Raw genomic sequence first — 20362 nt, forward strand, 5'->3', positions numbered from 1 at the left:
AATGTTCCATACACTTGACCCATGAGCAACACAGGTTTGAACTACATGGGTCCACTTATTATGTGGATTTTTAAAATAAATTTACTGGAAAAAATTTTGGAGATGTGCAACAGTTTGAAAAAACATTTTTTTGATGATGAGAATACAGTATGTCATACATATAACATATGAAATATGTGTTCATCAACTATTGATGTCATTGGCAAAGTTTCCAGTCAACAGTAAGCTATTAGTAGTTAAGTTTTGAGAGAGCAAAAAATTATATGCAGATGTCCTAATTCATGCATTGTTCAAGGATCAATTATATATAGTAAATGCTCAGTAAATGGTAGCTACTGTCATTGTTATTAATGCCTCATGAACAGCACACAATCTTTTTATCCTGGGGTTGGCAGACTATGGCCCATGAGCCAAATCTGGACACCCACTTGTTTTTTATGGCTTGCAAGCTAAGAATGATAGTTACACTTTTAATGGGTTAAAAAATTCTAAAGAATAATAATTTATGATACATGAAAATATGAGTCAAATTTGATTTTCTATAAACTGAAAAAAAATGTATGGCAGCACAGACACACTCATTTGTTTGCATATTGTCCATGGCTGATTTCCCACTCCAACAGCATAGCTGAATAGTGGAACAGAGACCATATGGCATACAATGCCTGTAATATTTACTCTCTCGCCCTTTACAGAAAAAGTTCCCTATCCCCTGATCTTAACTATCAAGCTGAAGTTTTCTGATGAGCTGTCCAGGAGTCAGGATCTGTCTTCCCTTCTGCCTGACTTGTACGTACTCATTTGCATCTTATCTGTAAGAAAAACAAGGAGAAAGGATGACAGGAAAGGCTAAACAATTTGCTGTTATTAGGAAAAGTTATGAAGGCCTGTGGTACACCCTTTGTTTTCACCTCAACTTCTCTTTCATTTTGCCTCATAGAGGAAGGTTGGGGAAGAAAGAGAGTAAGGAAGAGATTAGGCCAGTTCGGTTTGAGTGCTGTTAATCAGATGGTAACACAGGGACCTGATACACTTTCATCCTTCAGCATATTTGGAATCCAAGAAAACTAACAACAGAAGCGAGGAGGCATAACCGTGCAGCTAAATGCCATACAATGACAACCTTTGAACCACTTTGTCTTGAGTCTGTTCTCATTCCCTCCAGACAAAGAGATAAAGAATAAATCAAATAATATTTGAGAGACTGACATAGGATTTCTCATTTCAAACAAAGGTAAATTATGCTAGTCACCATTCCCCTTTACAGCGAAACACAGTTCAAAGTAAGTATCTTGAAAAACTACTTTTGCTTAACACAGTTTTAGAAATTACATCTAGACTTTAAAACAAAAAAAGAGAAAATGGGAGCTTTTGACTAATAATCCAAGATTTTTTTTCCCCCCTCTGTTCAGCTAGAAGCAGAGTATATGATTCTGTTTGAGACAGAAAGTAGCCCTTTGCTGCATAAATATGCAAAGAAATAAAAAGCTAACCATTTCAAACAATAGGGCTTCTCTCTCACTTACCAACTTTACATTTCCCTGTATGGCCCCGGAAGATGACTGGTTAGCCAGAGACGGGTAAGATTCCTCAAGGGAGGAACAACCTAAGACAGGCACAGTCGCAGGAGGGCCATCAGGTGAGAAATTGGGGATCAATGGAGGTGAGGCTTAGAACCTCACCCCCCCTGTTCTGAGAGAAATCTTATGCATACGTGGATGTTTTATTGCCCTTGTCTAGCTTGGATTAACACATAGTCTACAGGCACACACCTGATCATCTACATTTGCTCTCTTACAACACTAAACTATGTTTTCTACCTTTATCTTGTATCTACCTACCACTTCAGCATTTTATTAAAAATAATAATAATAATAAAGAGAGAAATGTGTTATCCACATATAAATCAAGTATAAAAATCAAATGAGTATTCACATTTGAACTGACTGTTTATAGTTCATAATGCATGAGCAAAACCGAAGGTTTCTGTGATGGCTGCCCTTGTACTGTTCACCATGTAAGAACTTATTCACTATGTAAGAATTTGTTCTCCATGTAAGAACTTGTTTGTTATGCCTCAGAAGATTGGAGACCGACAAAAATTAGGCTTGGGGTGGATTAATGATTGTGCACTGAGCATTGACTCCCCTATACAGAATTTTATTGTTGTTAACAACCATTTGATCAATAAATATGAGAGATGCCCTCACAAAAAAAAAAAAAAAAAGAAAGAAAGTAGCCCTTTGCTTACAATGCCTCAAGGTACATTCAGCCCCCAAAAACTGGATAAATGATAGCTCAAACTGAAAGGGAAAATAAAAAACAGTGGGACTACTGATGTGGGGTTTTAAGTCTCCCTAGACTTTTCTCTGAAAAGAGAGGATGTGGACATTGCTAAGGTAGAATCTGTGTGTACATACTCACAGACTCATGTGTGCACACCCCACACAACACAAATTTACACACAAATGCTGTATTCCCAAAGGCGGTGCTGTTGTATTTGAAAACTGATTGGTTTGGGGCTGAAATTAATTTACAAGCAATGTAAACACTTTTGTGACACCATTTATTGAAAAAGGAATGGAGATAATTAAAATAGAACATTTAAATGAAATGTTCTCACTAGGTTTAGTGTATCCACTACCACTCAAAACATGCTCCAATGACAGCCATACCCACTCACGTTCTCTCTCGTGACTAACAAATAAGTTGTTCTCTACATACGATCTGTCCTGCATATATGTGCCTAGATTCTCAAAGTCAGTTTTGAGCATTTCCTCAAAATGGTTTGAGCCAGTAACTCAGCGTTAAGTACATTAGAAATGGAGTATTTTAAAGATAAGGAATAGAGTAAGCAGTAGCTGTAATAATATGGCTAACCGCAGTCACTGATAAGGAAGGTTGTATTTTGTATCTTCGTGGGTTAAGGCCACTGTAGGGTCCCATCCATTGTTCTGGGGCAATGTTTCAGAAGAAACATGACTTCTCAGAATTAGGCAGAAAGCAGCCAGGCTCAAAGACAGAGTTCCTACCACCTTCCCACCAACTCTGCAGCGACCCAAAAATCATCCCCTCTTGATGTAGAGGCTTTCTGGATTCACATGAGACAAACATAGGAATTATCTCCTGATCAGGCTGTCCCCTGAGGAAAAATGGCTGTTAGTAGCCAATGGCTGACTGATTAGTCCAAATCAGAGCTCATCCCCTCCTTCGACCTGAATGCCTCCTCCTGACATGGTGTTTTCTGTCCCTGTTAATGTCTTTGCCATCCTCCTGACCAAGAGGTGCAGCCCTCCAAAAGTGGCCATAACACTTTTGATTCCATGACCTTAGTATCCCCTCCACCCTTCCTCTCTTTAGTCCAACTTCACAGCCCCATCCCAAGTCCTAGATCAAGTCTCCATTTCCACTTCTGGGAGCCAGGAATACTGCAGCATCAATCACCTGCTCATCCTCATGTACATGTCTACATGTTTCTCCCCACCACCCCTCATCTTGTCCCTGCCCTCTGGAAGCACCTTCCATGGCTACTGAGCCTGGCATGGTGCAGTAGTGACTCCTGCTCAGAACCTTCCAAGGAGCCCCACTGCCTACAGAAAAGGTGAAAACTCCTTAGCCTGTATTCATTGTCATTGATAGTAATAACAGCCAGGTAACTTTTCTTTTTTTTTCTTGGAGTGTCAATTATTTTTAACATATTACCTCCATGCCCTTATAAGACATGCATCTTATCCCCATTTTACTGAGAGAAAAATGAGGCTCAGGAAAGTTCTGTGACTTTCCCATTGCCCTGAGTCCCTGGAAAAATTTTATATGCTCAATATTCTCTATGTAGTTATGAAATGAGTAACTGTTTCCTCTTCTCCTGTCTCCTTTTATAATAAATAACCTTGAAGCAGATGATATTACAACATATTTTGTTGTTGTTAAATTTTTAATCCTTAGATAAAATAGTCTTTGATTAACTATTAAACAAATGTAAGAGCTGCCACCTTCCTTGGTGTCAAAACCCTCTTGATTCAAGACACTGATGGCACTTTACTAGCCTATATGATAATTAAAGGCCCCTGCTCTAATGTATAACAACCATGAAAGAAATACGATTCATTTTACTTTTCAATTTTATTCCACTTTAGGTGCTTGATTGAAATGGAAATCCTCAGACTAAACATTATAATAGGTCAAGAGTAGCAAGGACTCTCTCCCAATCTCCACTCAATTGAAAAAAGGAAAAGATCATTTTGTTAAGTAGTGTATTATCACCTCTGGTCAGGAAGACTGTAATAATTTCTAAACCTGTCCTGCTGTCTCTCAAAGAAAAGTCAAATTGATTTCAAATAACAGTCTTCATAAGCACAGATATTTTGATGAAGATGAGTTCCATGAATAATAATTTATAAAAGTTACCACTGAAATGGCAGGTAGGTGGTATTTACAAAAACAATATGATTTTTTTTTACATTCTAAAGATGTATTTTCTTACTATTGCAAAATTATCCCTATTATCCTTAAAATATATGCATATGTAAAATAAAACCTAAATTATATTTTGAATTTAATATAGTACAAAAGATATGTAAAATTTTCTGAACTTGTTTATCTCTTAAAGCATTTCACATTTTTTAAATCTTTGAATCATTCTGGATGTTCATTTATGTAAGCAAAATTAAAAGTTTTAAGACATGTACAATGGTTGGAAAAAACTGAGAAACCAGAATACAAATCTTGTAACAACATTAAAAGAGATAGTGAATAAAGTAAAAAGCAAAAGAAAAATTCTTACTCAACATCAAAGAAAGAGATGAATGATATAAATCTATCAGATGAAGAGAAAAAGACTCACTTGGAGGTCCCTACCTATCTAATGGGTGTGTCTAATCAACATGCAGTAATGAAGGAGGTAGAGCCCAAATCGGAACTATTTATTACAGGCGTTCAGATGATCAGTGTGCTAATTGCTTGGACAAGTGTGAAACACTGAAAAATGCATAATCCATTATATGAATATGTAGTAAGAGATGGGGTGGCATAATATAAATCCCTGAACAGCCATTTGATTTAAGAACAATCAGTGAGCATCACTGAAATAGCTGGATGCTTAAGGCTTTACTGTTACATTGGTACAGTAGGTAGACAGCGAGATGTAAGCAGGGAGAGGGAGGGGGACTCTGGTCAGATGCTTGCTTACATTCTATACATTTTATGTAAGCTGTTCTTGTGGGATGTGGAGTCAGGGTAAAGATAATAGGCTGTTCTAACATGGAGGAGAAGTTGACCCAAACTTCTCTCCAAAAATCCATTAACATCGTAGAAGTCACACCCCTCTGTCATTAACATAGCAAAAACCACACCTCCCTGCACCCTGACTGCTCCAGTGGGAACCAAAATAAAAAATCCCAGCACCCAATGTTGAGGGTGGAGCAAGCCTGAACCCCAAAAAGACTCCGCCCGTTCCCTTTGAAACATAACCCCACTTCAGTGAATATTCGCCTCCTTTATATAAAATGGCTCCCTATGGCTCTCTTGATGTGACCCCCGTCTGGTCTGCTGCACCCCAACTCTCAGGCAGCTTCTCTTGCCTTTCTCTAAAGTCTCATTTTCCAATAAACTCTTAATGCTGAATTTTTGTGTCCATTCTTGCATTCCTTCTCACAACAAGACCTACGGCCTATCTCTGGTAACAATATTATTACAAAATTGCACAAAAGTGAAAGATCCATAATTTCCTTAACTGAGATCAAGGCAGACTTGGTAATATGATTACTCCCATTTTAATGTAAAAACCTTATTTGTGATCTGAAGAACCACACAGTCACGTAGAGAAAGTCAAACATGAGGGGCTTGGCACATAGAGAGCTTTCAAACACTTGTTGACTGTTAAGTCACATGGTAAACTCCCAAGCGGCTTGAGGAAGATCCATCTGTTCAGGGGAGATGCCCAGGGGCAGAGTCAACAGTGTTCAGTGCCACTGTTGAGCAGCATGCAGACAAAGAAGGTGTGCACAAAGCATGGGCTTCTTAACAGGTGCTGAAGGAGATGTACCAATGTAGTGCTATGGCTAAGCCTAGATTTGTGATTGATTAAGACACCCTACAGAGAATGTGACTGCAAAGTAGAGGGATTCCTCTGGGTAATAACAAAGAACCCAGTTAAAGCAATAAAGCATGACAATGTAGGCAGTGCAGAGCAGAATGGAGGAATTCACCAGCTACATCTGTCAAGGTGTGTTCCACCATTTGAGTGAGATCAGGCGGGAGGTGAATAGTAGACACAGGTCTGCAGACACACATGAACACGCACAAACATACTCCCCCCCACACACATCTGTCTGCTTCTGAATAGGTGTAATTACTAAGCTTATATGACTAATCTACAATATGGATAATAACTCTTACTTCATCCTTTTCAGGGTCCCTGGGACCAATGATATAGTTTATGTTCTGCACAAATATGTGCAGTAGAAGAGGTGTACGTGGGTCTGAAATGCAGCTTACCTCCCTTTCACCACGCCAGCAGCCATAGCCAGACGTCCTGGCCCAGTTACCAGAGCAACAAGAAAGGAGTGCCTTTCTACATGGTCCTCCAGAGAGGCCCTTCGTGTGATTCCTAAAAAATGCCCACATGTGCTAATGGTGCCTCTGATCCTTTCTGTGTTTTATGAAATTAAAGTTAAGGAATGCATCCAGGGTCATATGTTAAATGTATATTTGAACCAAGTTGCCGCTGACAGGCTCTGTACAGTCAGGATTCTGTGGCGGAGGGATAAGACTTGGCACAGTTCCCTTTACCATATTGTAAAAGGTGCTTACACCTGTCTGGCTAATTAACTTGCAATAAAAGAATTTATTAATAATAAAATTATAAAACACAGGTCCAAAATCATAAAAAGTTTGGCCATGAAAATGCCACTCAGATTGCCCACTCAGAGCCTGTCCTGCACTAGGAATTAGACACGCTGTGACCTGGGTGCCTGCCCAACACCCCAAATTTTCTTATTCTTTCAAATCCCTGCTGGAGCCACTCTTACTTCTTCAACCAGCTGGGACTCTTATTACCTAGTGGGTCAGTTTTCTTCTCATACAGAAAAGCAGTTGGATATACTTTGTCCCCTGAAAGCCCCTTGGAGACTTAATGTGTCTGGCACATATTTCCTCTTTAAAGATGATGGCAGGGAAAGGGCAATTTTTTAACCAAATGGCAAGCACTTCTTATGATTAAACTTCAGCTAAACACATGAGTGGGAATCTTTGTGAGTGAAAGGCTTGTTCCCTCACTGAACCTTTGCCCTCAAAGAACCCCACACTGGCAAACTGCGTGGCTCATGCTAATTTTTCATCAGAATACACCAGGGCACTTTGACCCCTCTATGCTTTATAGCATGCTGTTATTTCTACCCAGAGTACCCTTCTACCCCTTTTCCTTTCCGTCTGACAAACTCCTGTTTATTCTTCAGGACCCTGATGAATGCTGTTGCCTCTTTTCTGTAGCTATCATGCCCAGACAACCTCCAGGCCTAACGGCTTCCCCCTCATCTGTGTCCATAGCACTTCATAAATGCTTCAGTAGACTACTTATTGATTTATAATTATTTATCTTTCATTCAGTCTTCTCAGCTGGATAGCTCTTTGAAAATGGGGTACTATATTTTTTAATTTGTTACAGATATCATGCTGGATAATAAAGAAATACTGCAATCAAGTATATGAAATACAGTATAAAAATGTCACTCTTTATATTTACATTTTGTTTTTTTTCCCCCCGTTTGTGGTTTAACCAGGATCCTCAGGGAAAGGACAAAAAACAGCATAAAAAAATCAAGACTCAGACTTTGGTGCAAAATAAACTGTGTGGCTCTGAATGAATCTCCCCACCTCGCTGTACAGTTTTCTTATCAGCAAAATCAGGAGTTAGTTTAGAACTGGTTTCTAAACCTTGGAACTATTGACATGGTAACCCAGATAATTCCGTTTGCAGGAAGGAGTAAAGGGGACTGTTTAGCATCTTATAGGATTCTTAGCCCATCCCTGGCCTCTACCTGCCAGGAGCATTCATCCAGACGTGAAAGTCAAAAATGCCTCTATATATTGACAAATACCCACAGCGGGGGAGGAGGCATTAAGATTGCCCCAGGTTGAGAAGCACTGGCCTAGAATAGATGCTTTCCATAATTGTGGGCGCATAAATTCTTTTTCCTAAGGAAGTACCACCCACTGCATGAAAAACATATAAAGTGCAGGGCTCTGCTTCAAAGGAATAGAGAGAACACTGTTGAAAACTCTATTTTTTCTATTTGTGTTAGCTTTTTATGAAGAAACTAAAGCAAAACAACAATTTCAAAAAATTGAAGTACAGAATTATACTTTTAATTCTAAACAAATAAGAAATCTAAACCTAGAACTGAAAATCAGTGTTTACCAATATTTACGGATAAAGGGGAATGCCTATAATCCATTCTGTCATTATTTCTTCCTTTCTAGCCTCAGATTTGCAACCCTATCCCTTTCATGCCTGGTTTACATAGACAGGACACAGAAATAATTTCTTTCTCATCTATCCTTTGAAAGCCCTCTAATTTCTCAGATTCTTTGATTTTTAAAGAAGCCCAAGCGAATACATCCCCAAAACATATGCCAGATGCCTGCTTTCCAGTTTCTCCAAGATTTTTCCAATTAAACATTGAGATTTGGAAAGATCACATTGTATATATGCCCCAAAGTTTAAAATCAGTCATACAAATGGTAGATGGTGAAGTCAAAATCTTTTTTTTTTTGATCCACAGAAGGAAACCTTCTGCTACAGTCACAATACAGTAAGAAAAGAAGTCAAATGCCTCTGCCATTAAGAAAATGTCAATACATACATTTAAGATCCATTAGGCAATTAACCTCTTAAAGACAGAGCCAAGTAAGGATTTAACATCCCCAAAACTTATTTTTTACTTAAAAACTGTGTTTTAATTCATGCAACAAATAATGCCTATGACATAACAGTTGCCTGATGCTAAAGATACAATGATGAATATACATGTATATATGTGTATGTATGCATATACATATATATATATGTACACCCAAACGTGTATATAATTTTTACCAAGCATATATTAACTTTCTATTATTTATAAACTTAATTACAAACATGATGTAAAATGCATCACTTAAAACTTTTTAAATAAAATTACATATGTAAATATATGATGGAATTATTACTAGGTGTATGTGTGTGTGTGTGTATATACACATATATATACACACACACACACATATATATATTTGTGTGTGTGTGTGTGCATTCATTCACTAGAACATAAAATATTTTATCTAAATGTTAAAATCTTTAGTCATTGGTTTTTTTATTGTGTCACCAGAATGTGAAAGATTTTAGTGCGAAGTCCTTAAAATGTTTGCTTATATTTAAAAATTCTAAATTAAAAACCTAGCCCATATTCAAATAAATACAAATATTCAATTCAAAATTATTCCATGTTTAATAATTCTGAAGAGTAAGTTAAAAGGAATCAGCAAGATTGGCAGACATATCTAATCTGCAGACAACAGATAAGGAATTCAGAAAGGAGAGTTCTGTTTAAAATTCTAGCAGTAAAACAGCAAAAGAAATACCAACATTGGCAGACACATTAAAAGTCTCTCCCTATTCTATGTGACCCAGAGCAAATAAGTGAGTATTAGGAGGAAGGATTACACTTCCCAAAGGCAAGAGATAAGACAAAATGCAGCAATGTTAACACATAAGAGGAAATTGAATGACTCATTTCTTTAACTGATTACAATCACCTTATTCCAACTTTGAAAACAACTAATAACCAGTTATACTCTTTTAAGATATGATATCAAGTAATAGGCTTTTGAAACATTGCCTGTTTTTTCAACCAGATGTTTAATCTCTGGGTAAGCAATGTTTCAAAATAGACATGCAGATTAGAACTCAACCCACCTGTCAAATGTAGCAGAAAATAGCCTCTCTGCTAAATTAGAGAAAGATGAATTGTCCCCACAGAGCTATGACAAGCACTCCAGATTTCTCCTCAGTGTTTAGAATCTAGATGTCTGGACACAGCTGTACTCAGTCTGATCCCCTGCTTTTATTTCAGTCCTTCCTCTGAATGGAGGGTTTTCTCTAAAGGTAACTATTTGAGCAGCAATACGCACTGCACACACACACAAGGTTGCGGAGGAGAAAGAGAACCCATTTCTTTAGGATTCATCTGTTAATATCACAATTAAGCTCACAATTTAGACTCAGAGGCAGAATTATACAGTGAGGGTTTCTAAAAGGGATAATGCTGATTTCTTGTCTCACTTGCAAACAGGACAACACTCATGTCAGACAAGCCCTACATTACAAATGGGCAATCTGTGAATGCTATGATTAGGCTAGGAACTCACAAAATTGCAGAAAGAGCCTAACTGATGTGGAATTATTGCAGGTAAAGTGTTTCCCCAGAAAGCAAAGACAAGAAAACATGGAGGGAAGCGAGTTAAATAAGATTCAAGTTCAGAAATGCTGAGGAACTTAAAACCCTTTAGTTGCTCATCATTGCCTTTCAGATTTATAATAGAAGGCCCTTCATATGAACAACAGGAATCTTCATGATCTGACTCCACACTAACCTCTCATCTCTCATGTCATCCACTACAGCAGGGGTCAGAGAACTTTTTCTGTAAAAGGCCAGATAGTACATATTTTAAGGTCTGTATAAATGTGGTCTTTCATAAGCACCTACTCAGCTCTGCTGTTGTAGTGTGAACGCCTAGGCAATACATAAAAAAAGCAAAAAATTAGTAAGGCTGTGTTCTACAGTAAAACTGTACTCATGGGCACTGAAATTTCAATTTCATTTAATTTTAATATGTCAGACAATGTAGTTGTTCATGTTCAGATGTTTTTAACCACTTAAAAATGTAAAAATAGGGGGACAGACGTCATACAAAAAGAGATGGTGGTCTGCATCCATCCACAGCTATAGTTTGCCCATCACAATACCTCTATATCCTCCAATTCTCTCAGCCCATAGTCTATGGTTCCACAGAATAAAATACTTAGACTCCACACATGCTATACTATTTTGGCATGAAAAGCTTTGTACTTGTTCCTTCTCTTGCAAATCTGTCCACATCCTTCTTGACAAACTAATTTCTGCTCACCTTTCACCTGCTAATTTCTCTGAGATGCCTTCCTGAGTCACTCATGTCTGGGCTTGATGCCCTTCTAAATGACCCATGACACACTAGATTTTTACATCACAGGGCTGGTGACACTGTCTCCAACCCCAGACTCACTTGGTCAGAATTTCCGATCACAACCCAGTATTTCTTCTTTGCCTAGGCAGTAAGGTGGTGCTCAGTAAATGTTGATTAAATTAAGGGGTGGAGGTAGACTCTGAAGAAAATTAGGATGACAAGTTGACCTAAGTTCAAGCAGCCTTTGGAGTGTCGGAGGGCTGTATGCCAGGACAAGCAGCTGTGGGGATGCCGTCATATGGCGTGATGATTAGGAGACAAGATTTTGACATCCAACTGGGCTGAGCGCTGGATCCACCACTCACTGCTTAGGTGACACTGGGCAAACGGCCTAAGTGCTCTACACCACAATCCTCTCATCTGGGGGAGGCAAATGACATTATTTCATACAAACCAAATGTGTTCCTATTAATGGAACATAGTGCTTGACACACAGTAAGCTATCAATAAAGCATAACTCTTGTTAGGACTGATATAAGCCACAAAGGAATGTATCCTCACAGACTTGAAAGACTAAATAAAAGTGAGTATTTTTTCATCAGTAAATTTTATTCTACACCAATAACTGTATTGACTCACTGCATAAAAAAAATTGTGTGCCACGAAGACTCAATCTGATTCGGAAAATCAAAACAAATAAACAAGAGAGAAAGAGGGAGAGAGAAGCAGATTTCTCACATGGTGCCAAATATTCTAAGTGAAAATTCAGGACTCATCCGTCAGGCAGCCTCACCAAAGAGAGGTAAGGAGGGCTGCCTTTGCTATGCCAGAGCCCAACCCTGCCTCCCAACTCTGCTACCTCAGTTCCCTGAGAGGTGGCAACAGACAAGAGCTGTGAGAAACACGGTGCTCTGCCCTGACGGGGCCCTTCGAATTTTACCGCAGTGTTTCACAGCCTTGGCCACTTCTAACTCATTTCTGTGGCATCCCAATTTCTTTATCTTGATTTTCCATTTTGAGGAGGTCGTACAGTGAGGCTGGCTATATAGGCCACTTGCTCCCAGAAAGGTGAAGTCTCCATTGCTGATCCTGGGCAAGAAGGGCCTGCTTCTCACGGCAGCTCCACTGTCCTGCATGCCCCATCCCTCTCTCCCTCTCGGGCTGGGAGTGGGGCTGAATGATGGTATCATCAGCAGAAGTGTTATAAGGTTAAACCTTACTACTTCTATAGGCCATAGGAATGAAAAATGCAATTCTTGCTAAAATTTCCAAATGGATTTTTTGATGAGTATCATACAACCTACAATCCTATGATGAATAATGACTGCAGACTTATGCTACATACATAACAGGCTACACTGAAATTCTCAGGAGCAACACTAGTCAATCATTACCACTGCGAATAGATATAAAGTGATTGTTGTCTACACTGGAATAAAAAAACTTTGCAAAGTGGGCTTAGTATGGAAACACCTCATTGCCACATTCCTTTAAAGTCAGAAATATACTATCAGTGTGGGTCTCTGTAAAGATTTTTGTGTATAGACCTTTGGTCTTGAACTTAAAAATAGGTTTAGATATAGTATTGCTTACAATTATAAATGAACACTTATTGAGCCCCTATTGTGCACCACCATGTAACACCTATTTGTCTATAATTTATTCATTAGGACAAAAAAAAATGAGCTATGCATTTTTATTAGCCTAATCTTACAGATGAGAAGACAGGAACAGTAAAGTGAAGTGACTTATTAAGTGTTATAGACCTCGCAAAGGGCATATTTCATTAATGCTCATGAGTGTATGAAGTTTCCTAAATTTACTGCTATTCATTATCAACTATAACTAATCAGGAAAACTTATAAATATCACCTTGTCACTATGTCCTACAGGCACACCAGAGAGGTGACTTATTTAGGTTTTTGGTTAGTAGTAGTACATTTTTCAGCACACATTTTATTCAAAGTCCTGAGACAAATCACAGCTTTGTAAGTGCAGACAGCGTATCAATTCTCCCAAAATTCTGTTCACTACTCAATTTACTCACAAGGAGGATCAACTAGAATAAATGCTTTCTACTCATTTTTGATAAAAATTTTGCAAATGTGCACTCAGCATATGTGACAGACTAATAGAAATCTATGCTTTGTCACAGTAGTGCTGAGATAAATGCCCACAAGGAAGTCTTTTCAGCCAGTCTATTCTGAGATCCTTTCGCTCAAATGGGGATTATGTTTGTCAGCACCAAATTGTAGAAGAAGCCACATTTGACTCAAGACCACACGCACACTCATATGCACACTCACTCACATATGTACTCACGTGCACACACACATGCACACAGCCCCTTTTAGTATTACACTTCTTGATTCTTTTCTACCTCATCCCTCCCCCCTAAAAAAGAAAAAAAACATGTACTCAGTGGACTCTCAAATAATTCCTAGTAGTATATTGGGAGAGAAATACCTTGAAACATTATTATTCCAAAGAGAGGCAAACTTAGTTTGACCCATGCAATGAACAATCCCTCTGTACCAAATAATTACACTTCAGGTGTGACTAATTAACAACTCACTCCTACCAAATAAAAATATGACACCTTGCACTTCACTCTCTGCATCACTATGTAAAACTTTAAACAAAATAAAACTCCAAGTGGTGGCATACAGTGAAATAATTGAAGTCACTCAAGCTCTGTTGTTTCACATTTACAATCCCTGTACTTTCAATTTACTAATTAAATGCAAGAATATATAGTGCAACACGTTCTAGAGACCAGAACTGCATCCTAAGAGAAGCTGAATAATTTCAAACTGGTGAGAACGTAATCTTACTCATGAAATGAACACATAGTGGGTGAACCAGCTGTATGATCAGGAATTATCCAAATTAACATCTTTATTAAATATAATGCCTAAAACATAAATTACACAAATTTGAAGGTTACATCTATGTTATGATAACTGAACAACAATCACAGCATCTTTTTATAACTTCCACCACAAATAAAGTTTTCTTGGGGAGGAATATCTTATCACCCAGATAAGGCTGGTTTAGAATTGATGTGACATGGTAGTACTGAAAAGTAGATCAACTTTGTATGCCTTTCTTGTTTTGTTTTTTGTTTGTTTTTTAATTCTCTAGATTACAGTATCTTATTGGTGGCAGGGTACCTAAGGGAATGGAAATACCATGTAAAAGTGTTACATAACTTTTATAAATTAGCATAATAATGCGAAGTACCAATTTGTTTTAAAGTGTACTATGGAAGACTGGAAGTTTCTACTTTAGGAACTAACAGAAGAATTCACTGTTGACAAAGTTCCACGTGCGTTCAAGGAAGAACAGATGCTCTGGAGAATGAGATCATACCTGGCACTCTAGGCTTTATGCCTAGAAAAAACATACCATCTATAAAGCCAGGCAAGGAGGTCTGCAACATGATCAAACACTTAAATTACACACTTGATGATCAGCCTAGTATCCCCTCGGCAACACATTTGAAACGCAATTCAAAGATGTAATTTCTAATAACATCTGCTTGATACCCTGGAAACTGCATGGAATTGAACTTGATTGGTTGTGTTGAAAGAGTGTCAGAACTGCAGGCAGAGTTGCCAGGAGGAAATGTGGGAGTCTAATACACAAGGAATGGAGAAGTATCACTGATCCTGTTTTTAATGCATTCAAGTTGAAGTATCAGTGACTGACTTCAGACTATAGCCTTATGACGTTTATCAGGAGTGACACAGTTTAACTGTGGGGAAACTATTTTCACATTCCAATTAAATGGACATCTTATGAATCTACATTCTAAAAATTAGATTTCAGATGAAACTGGCCAAGATCTATTTAAATAGTTAAGACTAATGCTGATACATCTCTGTGCCCTAAAAATTACTAAAAATCCACTAATTGGCTATGTGACCTTGGGCAAGTCAGTTCTCTCTGGCTCCAAATTTCCTCATTTGTAAAATGAGAGTCTAGACTTGACCATCTCTGACCTTCCAACTCTATAATTTTTTTAGATCTATGATCTTATATATTAAATGGCTTAGGAGAGAAAGCAATTAACATGTGAGTGATGGCCTTACTCCAGAGAAATCTGAGCTCCATTGAAACACTTTTCTTAGCTGAAAGACCATATTGACTTGCCCAAATTAAGTTACAGAAGAAAAGTCTTTCTGAAAAAAGTGATTTCAAGGATTGAAGTTTGGTTCTAGGATTATCTTATTCAATCAGTCAGTAACTGCATATATAAAAGTGTGGTCAAAATGACAACTCAAGTACTCGTAAATGAGTGTGAATGAATACAAGATCTTCAAAAGACAGCAGAATTGAGCTTAGCAGTTGTTAAATTTCTGAATATACTTAGTGCTTTTCAAAGGCGATAGTTCCTTAAAAAAAGACAATGTAGAAAAAGGATTTTTTAAATTATTTTTTATTTTTAGCCTAAATTACCAAAGAAGTAAGGCACGGTTTAATATGGCCCTAGAGATACTACTAAATGATGCTGCTTTAGGCTGATATAAAATGGGTAATTTCCTTTAACAACAACAGATGCCTTGTGTTTTATTTCTTGAGTTTGCCATGAATCACTATAGAATTCACAACAGAGTAAATGGGAATGTATTTCTTTCTTGACTTTCTGCCATTGTTAATTTGCTAGTTCTTAAAGGTGAGAATGAGGTTTAAGGAAGCCATTTGTTGTCAATGGTACTTTCTAACAAAATTCCTTTTAGTTCTTTCTCTTGGGACATGATAGAATTCAGAACAATGACTTATTTAAAGTGACACAGCAGAAAAAGTCTTCTCACAAAGTCCCCACTAATGTCTAGCAGTCACAGAATCACTAGACAAGCTTTGAGGTTTATAATTTCTTACTTCTGTAACATTTTTATCCATATGTGAAACCATTTCCCAATATTAAAGAACAAAAGTGAGGCTTAATTCTAGGTTTTATAGAATATACTGAGTTACTCTAAGAGTTACCAAAACAAAAAGTGCAATGCACACCTACCTCTGGGTAATGGTGATTTCTCTCAGTAAATCAATAAAGTGATGTCTGTCTATGATTTGGCTTCCCTTATAGCTTAACTAAAGAGAGCTATACGCTGATTATGCTAAGAGGAACATTTCCACTGGGCATAACCATTCCATTTCTCACTTTAAACTAATGGAGTGGCATTTGAGGTGTCTCCTTAGCTCATTCATGAATTTTAATTATCTTTCCTACTTCTCTCATACAAAGCATTGAGCAGATCAGTATTTTTCAAAGTGGGATATACATTATCATCAGGAACACACTGTATAGTCCAGAGTATGTAAAAAGATCTAAGAATAATGCAGGGAATGTTCTTGAAACAATATTTAACCAGAAACATTAGTGGTAAAGACACATTTTTTTATTTTAAAAAAGCACAAATATGTTCTACAAAATCTGTATTAATTTTAAAACTAAAATGTGAGATTTCTAAGAAATTTGCCACTTGTTACCAACCACATGAGGCTTAATTACCAGATTCCCAAAGTTTCTTCATTAGCAAATACGTTGATCCAATATTTGGACAATACCATCAAGTACCACTTCCATATTCATGTCTTCCACTGTTTTTTGTTTGTTTGTTTTTTAATGACATTTGCTTCATTTTCTCCTTCTTCTTTTCTTTTCCATTCTGTTGATCAATCTATTTATAAGTTGAAGAATTCTATGTTGTGGTCATGGTAGTATGATTTTTTTGTATGTTTCTCAAAGCACATGCATTGCCCAGTTCAATGAAAGAGTAGAAGTAAAGTAGAAACTCAATTATCATTGCCTAAAGTATTTTGTGGTTAAACAGTCTATATGACAACCACACTACACTGTAAATGTATATATTAGCTTTAGTCTCAAGAATTAAACTGGAAGTTTACATATTTCATACCTTCCTCCTTTGGCTCCAGGATTAGCATGGCAGCAATAATTCAGGCTGAGTTTGGAATAATGAATAGCATTCTCCCATTTTCTTACCCAAACTCTTCAATAGTTTTGTCTTGCCTTAAGAATAAAGTTAAATCTCCTTAGCATGGTGTGAAGTGTTATCTGCCCCCAGCTCTCCTGAGAACCTCATTTCTTGTTATACCTTGCCCTGCATTGTGCCTACTTGCAAGACTGAAATTCCTTCAGTTTCTTAATCACACCATGTTCATTCTCCTGTCACGGTCTTTGACTTCCATGCTTCCTCAGCTCTAAATACCCTCTCCAGCTATCATCTGGTAGTTAACTTCACTCTTCAGGCCCCACCTTGATAAGAAAGCCAATCTCATTCTGCCTTCCATGCTTAGCTGCCCCTCAGATGTAGTGCTTCAGTGGTCAGTTCTCTGAGCATGCCCTCTCTCATTGCCTTTTCAATACTTCTTTACAAAACTGGCTGTTTGCTTCCCCATATCCTTTTACAGACTGCAATGCCATAACTAGAACACTAATTCCTACCCCCTGTATCCTTCAGTTGACTAATTACAATTTTACTCCTATAGATGTTTTGGCAGAGAATGGTAACTTCCTTCCTTTATCAATTATCGCATTCTTTCTGGTAGCACCCGCAGTTTAGCTGGGCACCTAGTTGGCCAACAGAGAGTTATTATTTCCCAGCCTCCTTGTAACTAAGCATGGCCATGGGATGTGAGCAGAAGGCTTGTGTGTAACTCTTGGGTCATCTCCACAAGGATACTTTTCCTGGTTTCTCTGTGTATATGTTCTTGATGGCTAAGAAAGAGTGATGACAGGAGCTAAGTCGGGAAGACACATGTTGCAGTTGATAAAAGTACCCCACTAGGCTTATACTCCTTACTCCAGCCAGCTGTGCGGGAGACAAATAAAAGTGTATTTCTTATTTGAGTCAGTTAAGTGAGTCTCCGTCATAGCAGTCTAGCCTCACTAACACAGAGTTCAATTGGATGTCATTTCTTCAAGGATACTTGCATGTATCTATCATCAGACTATACATTTTTTAAGGCCAGACACTCAATTCATATTGTTTAATGTCACATAAACTGATAAATAAATGAATAACTCTAGGAACCTAAAATTATATATTAACCTAGTTTATAAATATAGTTTCAAAAATTCCAAATAAAATGGTAGCATAGAGAATCAAGTAATATCCTTAAAGAATAAATCAGCAAGAATAAATACCTTGAGTTAGAGTATAAGATATTCAATATTAGTATATCCACTAATTGCCTAAAGTATAAGGAAAATATCATCACCATAGGGCTGAAAACTTGGATAAAGGGACAAAGTCATCCTTTCTCATGAAGTAACACCCTCTCCTCCACCAGTATGAATTTCAGCATCCTCCAGTTCATGAGGGTCTAGGCAGGAGAAGGACTGGGAAAGGTCAGCTCAGGAAGAAGGAAGAAGCAAAGCATTTAAAGGAAATTTTGACAAACCTTTAGTCTCATCCATTGACATAAAGGAAAGGAAATGTGTATCTTCACTTCATGCAGACAAAGTAGCACATGCTAATCAATGAACCATGGAGCAAATTCCCTCTTGCGATTTATCTACAATTATTGCACCTGTCACAAGCATTGTTCTTGCTGGTTTTGCTTTCAAACAATTCAGTAAGTATTGGAAACCATGCAACTGACTGTCTCAGCCCACATACAAAAATAATAGCCAATAATAAATGATGTTGTACTGTAAGTCATAATATTTGATGAGCACTTTACAAACATTTCCTCTGAAATTTGTTTAAAAACTATCTAATAGACCCCTATTGTCAGCATTGATTTACATTATTTACTGCATAAATATGTTAAGATTAAATTAGTTTTTTTTTTTTAACTACATGTAAGTCATGACCCATTAGTGGGTTGCAAAATTGATTTAATGATTTGAGGTCATTTTTTAAAAGTCATGTAGAATAAATTATACTACAACAGGGCAGGGCAGAAGGAGAGAAACTATCAGAAAGCAATGCCTGGAGTATGCATAAGTCATGTTTCACACACAGTTCTATTTTGGTTGAATATATCTAGGTGTAGATCTATACAAAAAAAATGGAAATACATTGTCCTACGGTTCCCCTGATCTTAGGTGCACAGCCAGAGGCCCAGTGACCTCACAGATGCAGGGTGCTCTCACTTGCTTATTATCCTGGCTCCACTTACTCATCCTGTCCAGTCTTGAGGCCCACTCAGTGTTACCCCCTGGATTCATATTATCCTCTGCCCTTCAGCAGCTTGAGTAGGAAAAGCTTAGCTCTGGGGCAGTGCTACACAGGAGATTCAGTGACAGCAAGGTCTATTTCTCTGGGGCCACCTCTGTTTCCCCATTTAGAAATTAGAATTCGAGCTGTATGTCTTGGAACACAATGACTCAAAGCGCTTTGAGAATCCCGATCCTGGATCTCCACACACCATGCCCCCTTAAGTGTTTCTTTTGTGTGTATCTGGGCCATCACTGCATTTTCCCAGCACCCACAGGACCAGTGGGAAATCTCTCAACCCCAAAAGTCAGCCACAAGATCGGGAGTGACAGAGGTGAGTGACAGCAACTGACATGGGAAGGCAAGGGCTTCTGGTGAGGGGAGACACTAGCAGTTTTTGAGGGAGCCTCCTATAGGTACTGATGATCTACTTAACATAATAAAGAGGAAACTTCATCACATACTCCCCACTGGGTGATGGCTGGGGACAGTCATATTCAATACAAACACTCCTTATAAGCAAAAGGGGCCAGTAGATGTTTTGATGCTTATACCAACCTGGTGTCACAAATTAATTTACCTTGGCTCCTGAAGACTGATTGCTTTAGGGAAACTGATGCAGGACAAAGTATATTGTTTTTGTTCTGTATATTTAAGACATATAATCTAAAACTGCTTTGCAGAACTGGGAGAACCAAGAAGAGCCTAAGGAGATGGATGAACGGATCTAACCTCTGAGCTAGAGTTCCTCAAAGAGAGGCCGTGACCACCAGTAGCAGAGTTACCGGCGTGTGGGTGCTGGACCCAGTCCTAGGCAGGCAGGAAGTGTGCCCTGCAGGTCTTACTCCCACAGAGGATGCTTAGTTTCAGGGCTGCAGATTTTCCACAAAAATGCAAGTAAGTAATGCCATAACCACTGAATTATGAAGAGCCAAGCAAGTCACCCCAAAGGCACCAAACTACATGTA

At 38.0% G+C, this 20362-nt stretch overlaps 1 protein-coding gene across 5 annotated transcripts in view; it reads right to left on the reverse strand.

Moving 5' to 3' along the window:
• Positions 1 to 20362, reverse strand: part of CTNNA2 (catenin alpha 2) — a 1127693-nt gene that overhangs the window by 926745 nt on the left and 180586 nt on the right. The gene's annotated exons all lie outside the window — the stretch shown is intronic.

The sequence above is a fragment of the Manis pentadactyla genome, chromosome 2 (assembly GCF_030020395.1).
Source record: "Manis pentadactyla isolate mManPen7 chromosome 2, mManPen7.hap1, whole genome shotgun sequence".
Classification (NCBI taxonomy): Eukaryota; Metazoa; Chordata; class Mammalia; order Pholidota; family Manidae; genus Manis; species Manis pentadactyla.